The sequence below is a fragment of the Acanthaster planci genome, linkage group LG03 (assembly GCF_054643075.1).
Source record: "Acanthaster planci isolate LZ-2023a linkage group LG03, COTS_SCS, whole genome shotgun sequence".
In the NCBI taxonomy this organism is placed as follows: Eukaryota; Metazoa; Echinodermata; class Asteroidea; order Valvatida; family Acanthasteridae; genus Acanthaster; species Acanthaster planci.
Genome location: NC_141779.1, coordinates 9728053 through 9741468, shown reverse-complemented (window position 1 = coordinate 9741468; position 13416 = coordinate 9728053).

Below are 13416 nucleotides of genomic sequence, written 5' to 3'. Positions count from 1 at the left end.
TGATGAGGTCTCAAGGAAAGGCCCCGGAGGAAAACCTTTGGAGAGCTCAAGGACACGAGACAGGCCCCAACCACGAAAGAGTTGCATCAAAGGGGAATTCTCGATGAATATACTAAGAGAAAATACCTGAGGGCAGGGTTGACCAAGGAGTGGTACTCACCTGTTAGGTCTTACATTTGCATAGAGTAGCAACGTCTGGTGGAGGAGGGGAAGGGTGAGGTTGCCATTATTAAAGGATCTGCCACTGCCAGGCAATATATACTAGCATGTCCCCATGCAGAAAGTGATAGAAAACGGCAAATATGAATAATGGGGATTCACCCATCAACGAATTCGGATGGCTGGGTGAAAGTGACAGTTTCCCCATCTTGACTGGTGACATCACACCCCACCGTCCCGTTTAGCAATCCGAATGTAGCACATCCTTCAGATAGCACGAAACGAAAGTTGACGGCGTTTTCCCAGCGACCGCCTTTAATTAGAAGAACACCTTTCAAGAATGCCCATGATGACACTGCTCTTGTATCACGGGCATGGGGAGTGGTATCAGTCCGTGTAGGCCAATTCGGCAAGGACATGTTGATTGTTCTTACTATTCATCGGGAGATTGTATCCTTTGATGTCCCGAAGTGAGGTTGGGTTGCTGTGATAAACAACTGAGTAGTTTCACCCCGTAGGGTTTTTATCAGTACCACCTGAGAGCTCAGAATGGGCACCAGGGTTTAGCGTTGTTGACTGGAGAAAGGGTTTTATCTGCGGGCTGAAGGATGGAAAGAAAACGACCGATTCTTTGCCATGAAAACTTCACGGGGGAGTAATTTCACACCATGTGGTTCCCAACTAATATGACCATGTTCTACAGTAAAGGTGTGAAGTTCGCTGCGATTGTCAGCAGTAACCACCCGCTGCTAGGTGCATCTGTTCGTATAGATCGCTTTGACAAAACTCTGCCCATTAGGCGGAGTGTCTCCGGATTTGGTAGTAAAATTCGGGAGGGTGGTTAAGCCAGAAGGTGTTCCTTCTGAGGCAGTACCATCGGAGAGCAAATGAGAAGGTGGATGAGCCCCTGTGACCAAGGTAGGCGAGGCCAAAACGGGGCAATGGGAATGATTATGCAACGTTCTGTCCTCCTCAAACCCTTGGAAGGAGAGAGATTGGCGGGAACGCGTAGCCGAACATGACTGTCAAGTTTACTGAAGATGCATTTACTGTCTAAGCGATCGGGACTACGTGCGCAGTATACTGGTAAGTGGTTGAAGGCTGAGGCAAACAGATCGATGTGTGGGCGATCCAGCCTTCGGAAGATACGTTGTGCTACTGACGGGCATAGGGGCCATTCTGTCAGGATAACCTTCCCTCTGAAAAGGGCATCCGCCATGAGGTTTAGTTTTCCCGCGAAATGTGTTGCTGTCAGGGCTATGTCGATCTAGGTGCACCATATTAGAAGGTCCCAGGCGTGCGTGCATAGCTGACGAGGCAAGACCTGGCAGTTTGGTCGGAGATAACAATGGAGTTGTCTCAATAGATCATTACTGTTTGGCCTGTTATCGACGAATAAAAGTGGGTCAGTTCTTTCTAGACAGCTAGTATCTCGAGGACATTGGTTTGGTAAAGGTCCTCGGCCGTGTTCCAAGTCCCCGAGATTAACTTCGTGCCGAGATGTCTTCCCCAACCTTGACAAGATGCATCCGTTACTCGGGTCACAGTCGGCTTGCTTTACAGAGATTAAAAATTGACCTACCTAGAGATTGCGGAATTCTGTCACCATCGAAAGCGACTTTGAATATGTTGACCTCCTGCAACAGGACGTCTTCACGAATGAATCTTCGGTCGATAGTGAGACAGAACATGGAGTTGGATGGATCGCAATTTTGACTTGCACCATGGTACAATATCGAAAGTGCAACACACTCTATTCGAATGTCGACTGTGTTCAGTGGGTGAGGCCGTGCTGTACACAAAATCTATTTCTGCCCCAAGATAACAGGATTTATGGAGGGCTCTAGCCGAGATATTTCTGGCTCATCAGAAACCCCAAACGACCAGTCAAAAAGTTTTTGTTAAACTGACCGCATGGTTGATTGAACTGCTTCGCGCTCAGTCATCTGTGACAGTGAAATGGATTTTTCGGTGTCATAAGAAAGAGGACATTATTAGTTAATAAAACGTTGTTACCAATTTCCAAAATACTTAGCCATTTCCAAGAAATGAAGAAATTAATCTCGATTTCTTTTTTGTTGAACACACAGTACAGGAACCGAAGAAATTTGGCGTGCTCGTTACGAATTCAGACATAGAGGAAGGCATCCTGTAAGTCCAGTGAGGCTGCCTCGGCTGGTACAGTTCGGGCATCGAGGACAGTGCGCAGAGTTTCCATCAGGAATATTTTCGGGCGGATGTATCTGTTTTAAGGTTTAAGGTTCTAGAATGGGACGCCACTCGCCAGGGGTTTTCTTTGGTGTATATTAAGTACCCACATGTCTTGACAAAAAGGGGGGCCAGGTCTTTGCGAAATGTTTGAGACGGCCGCGTACTGGCCCAGAATAGGAGGCCACAAGAGTTGCACTCATTGGTATCCGCAATAAATCGTCTTGGGGCGAGGGGTGTATGAGGGTCGAAATGCTTGCCCTTGTGAAGATGAAGTGGCCTCCATCCCTGGATGATACCATGAGCCTGCCTGATTGAGCTGTTGGTGAACGTGGAGGCTCGGTCACGTCCAAAAAGGGACTTCGGAGGTTCACAAAGAAATCGTTCACTGGAGCCGGTGGCTGATAGTTTCCCTTTGGCTGACGCATGTATGGTGTCTGAGCAAGACGGTTGTCTGGAATTAATTCTATCAGTAGCCTCCAAACACTTAGTTTCAGCTTTCACAGCGTATTAAAATTATGTTTTCAAGAGGGGAAGAGACTCGAGTCGCGTCCTTGCCCCAACGGAAGTTAGAGAAATTGCATCCAAGGCATTAGCCAAACAAACTAAGGTAGCAATCATGGCAAAGCAAACAAATTGATCCATGCAAAATCAAAGCAGTCGTCTAAACAATGGAAAACCAACAATAGAGTCTGTCTCGCATGAACAGACCAAGAACTCGGACAACAGCTGCAGAAAACAAGACACCTGCAGACACGCGTGAGCCGCTGTGTCTCATTTCCCAAATGCGTCTTAAATTTTGTGTCTCTCAAGGCTGGTATTAGGGGATTTGTGTGACGAGTGGCCGGCGGAATCGGCCGTTATTTTATCTCTGACGGTGTCTGGCATTGTCGGCACTGCCAGAATATCATCGAAGTGGGACCGCGGCGCGGCACCCGGAAAGGCCGAAAATCGTTTGCCCCAAAACGGCGATCGGTAGGAAAAACAAGGAAATCTGTTTCTTTGAAGGAACAGGGTTTCATTAAGGTCTGTATTGGATGATCATAGGCGGAAAGTATTTGCACTTTGGATGACTCGTCCTCAAAAGAGATAGCCTCGGAGTGTAGTCTGAACTCACGTTTCTTCGTTTACCGGAGGTAGGAGCTGGAGGCCTGGAAGGCGTAGCCCTATTCCCTGATTCCGATGTACAGGAGGCCAGAGACCCGGAAAGCGTGGCTCCAGTACATGGTACCGCAGGCCAGAGTCCCAGAAAGCGTGTATCCGGTACGGGAGTGGCTCTGTCCGCAGGCCTGGAAAGCGTGTCTCCGGCCCCGGTAAGGGAATTAAGCCAAGTAGTTACCGAGTCCCAAGTAGTTACCGAGTCGAGCTCTAGGGTTAATGTAGTGACACGAGCTGCATGTAACAGACTTATGTGGAGTGACGCCCTGATTTTTATACTCTTGTGTGACTCCGCCGTGTTAAATCATTCTTTAACGAACTACTCGTGATTTTCCAGTGGCAAAAAACGGAAAAGGAAAACAACACATTCGTAAGAATTATCTACAAATGAAAGCAAACCACACATACTTGGTGGAATGAACTTATGCTGTAAAAAACATATACAAGAACTAGCGATAATGAAGGGGAAATTCGCAAGCCTTCGAGGAGCGTGAAAATAATACGTCTAACCCGTTCGAGCGCTAGAGAAAAAGAGAGCGAGAGTACCAGAGTAATATCGGCGTGAGGTGTTGGGTGCTATTGACTCTGGTATAAAATTTAGCATTTAGGTGCCTCAGCTACTGAAATATGCAAATTTAAGGCTTAACATGTCAGGGAGTCCCAGAAGTGGACTGTGGTGGGTGGTACGGGGGGACTCATCTTCTTACCTGTACTATGGCAGTAGCAGCGGAGGTTCCAGAATTGCTTAAAACGAGTCAACGAGACGTTCATAATAAAGGCAGTGCTCCTTCCACCAGGATGTCTTCATCTAGCAAGATGTCTACTCCAAATACAGACGGCGTAGAGTGCTGTACCTCGCCAACCAGTCTGGTCATGATGGAAGACAGTGTACTTGTCAACACTACAGGAGAGGAAGAAATAAATGATTCCATAACAGAATAAAGAGAAGGGCAGCATTGTTATAATGGTCAATGACGCCACTCCATGATATCAATGGGAACCTCCACGCGCTGTCGAGATGCACCTAACCTCGAGGCCACTTACATTTACAATAAACACAAAACTGGTCAAAATGCCTACGTACACGAGAGGCCCATTCACCAGATTTCTCTGTGAACTGTTTAAAGTGTTCACCTCCTCAATAATATAGTTGTTTAACTTAATAGTTTTCTATCCTTGTGGTAAAGTTAATTGCTGTAGCTGAAGTGAATTAATTTGAATGTACTTTACTTTTAGACATCTTGTACTCCAATTAGATTAGTTCTTTGTGTTCTTCTAAGAACTGTTTTGGGTCCTTTTTAACGTTTGAATTCTGTAATTCTGTAAATTCTGGTTAAAATGAGATCTGTTGGATTGAATGAAAAGTGTAAAAAGGACTTTTCCTTGCACACATAAAATTTGAAAAATAATTAACCCTTTCACAATCGACACCAAAATAATCTCATTTCTGGGTGTATCATTACCAAGCAGAGAAGGATAAACATGGCATACATTTCTTGATGAATTTTAACCCTCACACACCTGTGCGCAACAGACTTTTATTTCAAACTTCCTGTGCTAATTGAAGTGTGAAATGTGAACCACGAAACTGGCATCAATCAAAGCAGAACAACACCCTTCACCAACGAGCACAACCAGATTTTTGAAACTTGGTCCTATGTCATTTTTATGGTCCTTTTTCTGAGAGTCTTTTTTTTCTGATACACCCTGTAGGTATATCACAATGCTTTAAAACAGGTGTTACCAAGAGAGTTTTATAGCACTTGACAAATGATCTCATGAGGGTGCTTGTGAAACTCCTAAGAGGGCCATAACTGGAAATGTTTGGCTTAAATAGTCGGAAAAGTCAGGGAACAAATTAAAACAGTAAAAGTCAAGTTTCCAGAAAATGATCAAACAGTACAATGACCACTGGCCTGGGTGACTTGAACGTGAAATCTAGTGGAATGATCCATATGAAGCATGCAAGAGGCCCATAACTGAAACACAGCTAAAATCGGCTGAAGAATGCAGGAAAAGACACTGCTTTATGATTTTCATCAAATGATGGCTGGTGACCACAACGTATCCTTTGGTCAAATTCTAGGTTCATTGTATATGAGGCTTGGTCTCAGGAACCAACTGACCAAGTTTGGCCTTCATTGGAAGAAGACTGCAGGAAAACAAGCATTTTTAATTTTCAATAAAACCACTAGGTGATCTCTGACCCCAGACAGAGGGTTCCACATACTAAGTTTGGGTGACTACATTGCCAAGCTTAGTTGAAATTGGTCAAAGAGTTTGGCTGTGCCCAAAATAGCATCTGACATGAGTTCACTGGCTGCAGCCATTTTGACTTTTTACATCACATGGCAGAGCATGCATGCGCTCAACATGTAAGCTGACAGCAGATACCTTTCGTTCACCGCACACTGTGAAACTTTGGGCAGGAGTGACTAAAATTATCAAACACATGAGATATTTGGCTCAGTGTCACGAATGACCTAAATCTTTGGAAAATTGACCACACACTGGAGCTATCTAATTACACCATTAGTCACAAATGAAATTTGGCGAATCTGATAGCTCTAGTGTGCAGCAGGCTTAAGAGATTTCACCTTTTGCACTTCCTTTGTCTTGCTTTTGTTCATCTTCGGGTAGCTGTGTGCCTGTGCACTTGTGCAGCTAGATGGTCTACGTGACGAAAGTGGGTCCACTCTGAAAGATGCACGGCTCAAGTGTGAGTAACACAGCCACCTAATGCAGCAATTAAACTGAAACGGAAATCAAGATTGAGTTACAAGGTGGTTTATTTAATGATAGATGAACAGTGAAACACCGCTAAAACAAACACGACAGGGTCCACGCTAACTGTTCGGTTCAGCAGTTGTTCGGTATAGGAAAATTAATTGCCAAACATTTTGTTGCCATGTTGAATGTACTGACTTGACCAGAATTAACTTATTTAGAATCCTGGAACAGGATCCAGATTCTAAAAAGATTCAAGATTCAAATTTATTATTGTCCATGCAAAAATTCACGTAGAAGTTTACTTTCAATTGGATTGTTACAAAGTAAAGTGAGACAGTAAGTTATTGCATTCATTGACATTACAATTACAATCAATAACAAAACAAGAAGATTGCATTTAAAGTAACATAAATGGCAATAATAATTTCCTTTATGATATTGCATATTATTACCCTTTATTACCAATGAAAGTGTGTCGGGGGGGGAATATCCAAATAAATAGTTACCGTCTTACATTTGCATAATAACAGTGTATTGAATTAGGAATAAAAGACTGTCTGTATCGAGGCCGACGTGTGAGTGGAGGGCATAGACGAATCCCAGCACGATTAAACCTGTAACATTTGTTGAGTGGATGGGTTATGTCTGTCATTATCTTTTGTACTTTGTGTGATGACTGGGGAAAAGACAAAAAAAAACTACAGCAGGATGTCTCTGCTTCACAAAGCACAAACATCAGCTGGTGGCTAGTGTGTCACCAGACAACTGCTGACCATTTGGTAACAATAATTTGTCTTGCATACTCGACAGTCCACACTCAGGCCTAACTAAATAAATGTCACCAGAGAGTAGTAGACATTTCACAGCATTTGAGAAATGACCCAATGGGGATGTCAGTTGGGAAATGACTGCTGCTCACATATGACCTTAGTTTACAAATGATCAAGTTCTCTCACTAAGATGATTGTTACTGACATTTAGATTAATCACTTTAAAAAGTATTTGAAAACCATTTCTCATGTATTGTACGACAAAGTCCATAACTGACAAAACTTCCAGCAAGAGACCCATGACTGACAATGATTGGCTGAAATCATAGAAAATAAAGTGAAGAAAAAAAACCAGTCACCCCAAAATCTGCAAAAATACACATGAAACTGTCAAAATGGTTTAATTCATTGAGAAAAGTGAAGAAACCACACTGTTTTGTCCATTTTCCAGTAAATGACTACACACTGACTATTAAGTGATCCTTTCCTCTCAATCTGAACACAGAACACACAAAAGATAGAAGAGGCCAATGAATGACAGGGTTTGGCTAAAACAACTACTTAAAAGTAAAAACAACAAAGCCATTTAGACCATATTGGAGAAAACGACCACTGATGACTGCTGAAGTGACTTTTTAGAACCAAACCAAGGCCTATGACCTCTATTTTGGGCTTCAAACGAATAGGCATTTGACCAAATACGGCTAAATAGACCACTGAGTGACCTTTGACCGCGGTCAGAGTGCACCACATATTAAGCTTGAGTCAGCTGTCCATATTGCCAAGTTTGCTTGAAATTAGTCAAAGCATTCAAGCTGGGCAGTTATAGCAATTCAAGATGATGGTGAGAAAGAAGAACTAAAGCAGGATATCTGTGTGTCACGAAGCACAATATCAGCCAGTGGTCAGTAGCAGACTAAATGTACTGATCATTTTAGTGAACAATCACCTTGCCTACATGTTGTGCATTCTCGACAGTCCAAACTCATGTCACCCAATGAATCATCCAGCCAGTTCAGAGCATTTGAGAAATGACCCAGTTGAGATGTTTGTCCGGAAATGATTGCTGTTGACCACTATCTTACCTTTGACCTTAGTTTCCAAAGACATCATCTAGTGCTCTTATTAAGAGGGCTGTGACTGAAATGTAGATTGTTTCACTTTAAAAAGTGTAGACAAACAAATATTTCCTTTGCTTTGTGCAACAATGGCCATAACTGACCACTTGGTGACCTTTGCACCACAAAGGGGAATCAAAATGTCACTTCTAAGAGACCAATAAGTGACACCGTTTGGCTGAAAAGTTGGAAAAAGTGATGAAACAAAGCATTTTGTCCACATTCGAGTAAAATGACCACTTACTGACCACTGAATAACCTTTGACCCAAACATGCTATGACCCTATGTAGGGCTTCAAGCACCAAACACAGCTAAATTGTGCCAAAGAACACAGTAGCAGAAGCCGCTTTGTGATTTTCATCAAATGAAAGCTTCTGACCTTTAGGTACCCTTTGGCCAAATTCTGTGTACACTCTACGTGAGACTTGCCTCGTGAACCTACAGACCAAGTTTAGCCTTCAACAAATGAAGATTGTGGGGAAAAAACTGTAATTTTGTAATTTTCAATTTAAGGACCGCTGGGTAACCTTTGACCCTGGTTAGAGTGTACCAAATATTAAACTTGGGTCACTTGTCCATCGGGCCAAATTTGGTTGACATTAGTCAAAGCGTGTAGCAGTTACAGCAATTTAAAGTTGATGGTGTGAATGAAGAAACAGCAGAAATGGAAAGCGATGGACCACAATAAGTAAAGCCGGTGTTATGCACCGGCTGATAGACCTAGTCAGGATGTCTGTGCTTCATGAAGCAAACATGTCAGCCGTGCAAAGACACCGTCTAGTGCTCTAATTAAGAGACTGTAACTGACGTGCAGATTATTTGGCATTTAGCTAAAAAGCAAACAACATCAAGCATTTCACATGTTTTGTTTGACAGTGTCCACAAGTGACCACTTGGTGATCTTTGCCCAAAATTCATTTGCCCCAAGGGGGGCAATTAATTGTCTTTAACTGAATGAGAGCAATGCAATTTAGAGAGACTATTTTATTTCTCTTACTCCCCAAAACGTTTACAAGTAACCCAAAATATAGCCCGAAAAAAGACCACAAAATGTTACTGTAAAAATCACAGTTTTCCAGCCCCCTCCAAAAATACCAAGAACTTTATAATACGCTACTAATTTGATGATCTTTACTGGCCAAATGAGTCCAAAAAAAGGAACCATTTTGTTTTTATCCATGGCATGACAACCATGTTGAGTAGGCCTACATTACGAAAAGGGGAACAGCTTTAGTTGTTTCGACAACCGACTCATTTTGATACCGTGTTATCTTTTTAAAGCACGCATGGAAAGTGCACGTTTGCGTCCCCTTTGCCTTTACCTGCATAGGTATGTCATTTTGCTATTTCTATGATGCACATTGGTGCTTTTGGGAATATTATGGTAATTCGATTTTAAATATGCATGAGCAAAAGTGTCACTATATTTTATCTATCACCAAAATTTGCCAGAATTTTTGACAGTTTGCTGTCAAACTGACTTTCCGTTAGCGTTTTGTTGTTGTAGTGTATAGCAGCTAGCGGCAATGTTCGGTTCGCCATTTGAATATAAAATCTGTTGCACAGTGTCTTCCTGGAGGGAAAAAACGGCAACAGCGGGAAAGTGGAATACGTGTATTTAATTTTTCAAAAGGTGCACCTTTCAGTGAGAATGCCCATAAAGGAATCTCAAATACCTTTTGTACACTGAAGAGTAGAAAGTTGCACAAAACGTGTCCCCAAGAAAATTCATATCATGCCCTTTAAGGCAGACACTACATGTATTACGGCGGCGGATGGCCACTTAGAAAGAACTTTAAGTTTGCATTGCCGTTCGGCCGGACTTTTTTTTGGGGGGGTGGGAATTTTATCGTTTTCTAAAAATGTATTATTTCTCCAATTAAGTGTATTTTTCAGAAAGATTTCTTACAACTCCGGGGTCCATACGTTGCATATGATTCGTGACTATGGATGCACGAGTCCCATTTAATGCATGGGATGTGTTCTTCAAACAGGATAAGAAAACACTACAAGACAAACACGTAAAACCGCTGACTAATATTCACTATTTTGTAAGTTTTTTATGCTTGCTTTGAACTATTACAGGTTTTGTAAAGTTTTACCCCCCCCCTCATTCACTTTGGATGTAAAGAAGTGGAATTGATGAAACACAAACCCTGTAGGCCGTTTTTCTTCAAACTCAGCAATTTAAACCCAAAAATGCTCATTGTAATTTGCCTTATGCCAGATACCCTTAAAACGTTGCTGCAATGTATTTTCCTTAGACACAATTTATTTCTCTTCAACATTTACATTCGTCTTCAATGCAATGTATGAAAATTCTTTTACATTCCTTTATTGGTTAAATGCATGGAAACGTGCACTTTTTGAACAGGTAAAATTACCCATGCTTTCCCGGACAACTAGGGGCGCTGTTGCAGCGAAGTCATCTAGGTGAGACATGGTTCAGTGCATTGGTGTTCCTGTGCAAATTGTGAACCACATTTCTGAGAGAAGGATAGATACTTTCTTATTGCTCTGCGCATAAACAAGAATGAATATGCCAAGAAGAGAAAACTGAGTCCAAGAGAATCTACAAAACTGCGGGAGCTTTTTGTGTACAAACCAATGAAATATTAGGCTTTCTTCCTGGGATAACATCGCAGTTTGGCTCATGGATAGGGAATCCTAATTACCCTTTGAATCAGTGAAACAGAAGTTGAAAATATGATTATCTGAGACACAAAGGTGCATTCTGAAGGTTTTTTTTATCAAAACAAATTGATAGCAACTTCTCTTTCAAATGCAGTTGGCCTGGTTTACAATAAGAGTGGGTATTTTCACTTCTTTATTGAACACGTTTCGCTAAAAGGGTAAAAGGGAATTTTAGAGTTCTGAACTTGCCGTGGCAGTGCCCATCAAGATACGTAACCTAGCAGGCAGAACACTAATTACCACACTGCTTTAATAATGTTAACTCGTTTCTGCTGTAGAATAAACCAGTCGTACCCGCACGTACACAGAACGGTATATGGAGGTCTGAGAACTCACCGTCTCAAACATCCAGTTGGTTTATTCTTGACGATTAAGACAACGTACAGCAAGATCACGCAACGGAAATACAGTGGAAATGGTCCAGAACAGCAACTTGTACTGCATGCGTGCTGCAATGTTACAGTGTTTATATAAGTGACGAAAACATCCAAAATGTACGCCACGTGCCGGTGTCGTATATACCCAGCACGATATGTGACGAAGGGGGACCCCCCTTAATGTGACGCGCAAGCTATAAACCCTGAGGCTATTGTACCTACTTCAACCTCCCCCCCAAAAAAAAAAAAATCTGAAAGGAATTACAAAGATTCCGTCAACAAAAATGAAGACACAATAGAGGGGGTCCCCCCTTCGCCATATATTGCGCATCAAAATAATGTTGCGCATAAATCCTAAATCTTGACTGTTTACCTGTCTTTAATGATGTACACTCATAAGCAATTTGGCCTATTGGCCAAGAAGTGTGGGTCAAAAAAATAACAAATGCGGTGTCGACGGCATTACTGTACACAAATCGTCACACGCTTGAGTTCAGCTGAGAAAGAATGCCTTATTTCTTGAACAATACAGCACAGAGCCTCTCCAAAGGAAGCAGAAGAAAAGTTGTTGGGCAGATGTACACATCTTAATTTTTTCTGTCAATTCGTAACTTAGTTTCTTCTCTTGGAATTTTATTCCCTCGAAATAATCACTTAATTAGTTATCCCGTTACTGAAGCTTCCACTGACCATACATATTTGCCTGACAATAATCACGTACAAAGGACGAGGTAATGCTGCCTTTCCATTTCATCTATGAAAGATAACGTTATTTCCAGACATCTTTCAAGAATCCTCATTTCGGTTGCAAGGAGTGAAATTAGACCCCTCTGACTCTAGAAAGCTATTGGCCGGTCTTCAGACAGAGCTACTTGTTTGCCCGTTTTTTATGTCCTTGACGTCGTAACACTTCGTACAGATCAAACTGGGTTTATACGTATACAGGCCAGCCTACATGAACCAGCGGCACACGTATTTCGAGACCGGATAGCATGTTTAATTTTTCTTCGTTCGGATTTACAGCAATTGTAAATGAGTCGGCTTGATATAAATGATAATAAATTATAGGCCTAAAAGTTTCAACAAAACGTCAGATTAAAGTCGGGGGAAAATGTTCAACTCCCTCCTACTGTCTAACAGGAGGATCCCCGTCCCCAAAGATCAAATCCTGTGGCTATCGGAATCGATTCGGGCATTAGGATGGTAGGAGCTCGTTTGTACGACTTCTAAATCATAACGTACGTATGAGTTATATCTCGTACGCACGAATTATATATCGTACGTACGACATAATTTATATCTCGAACATGCGACTTATCCGTATAAGTCGTACGTACGACATAATGATAAAACTCGTGCGTACGACGTAAGTCGTACGTACCAGATATTAGTCGAACATACAAGTTACCAGTATAATTCATAAGTCGTACGTAAGAGATATAAAGTCTTACGTAAGACGAGATAGCTCAAGGACGAGAGAATTTTTTTCACCGTGTCCCTGATACAGCTTCGTATAAACGCGAAAGAAATACGACACACGGTGCCACAGATGCAGACTCGCGGAACATTTTGGGTTGACAGCATAGGCGCAGCGACTCGTGAAATGTGTCGGTGATGGTGATATCCAACGCTAGCAAACAAAAATGTGTGTGGTGTGTGGAATATCTGCCATTCCTGATGGGAAAACTCGGTAATGAGTCAGCAAAGAGGCGGTTCGGGAACAGAGCGAGTGAAATATGCTTAGCAATTATTCTTTCTCTTCGGAATAATCCTTATTTTGGTTAGCACTGTATTAATACTTAGTGTAAATTGCGAGAGGCGATCAAAGATGCGGCATGCCCGGTAACTATAATAGAGAAGCAAAAGAAAGTGATGATCTCGTATTGTCACTGGTCCCACAATATTTGGCCAATGACAGCTCAAAGCAATTTCCTCTTCCCAGAGCCCTGTGTGAGTGCTGGGCAAGGAATAAAGATCCCCGGCCTATAGGGTGCACCCCCAGTGTCCGCCGAGTTCGTGCCTAAATAGCAGATATACACTCAAGATATCATTTATTCTGTATTATAGAGAGGCCTGAGAGCCACGTCATTGGGAAGTTGAAGAAATATGGAATTCAACCTCTAGCCTGGACTCAGTGCTTCCAACTCGCAATTTGGATGTAACCGGGGCTTAAAGTGGTACCTTTTACCGTTTTGCAGAGG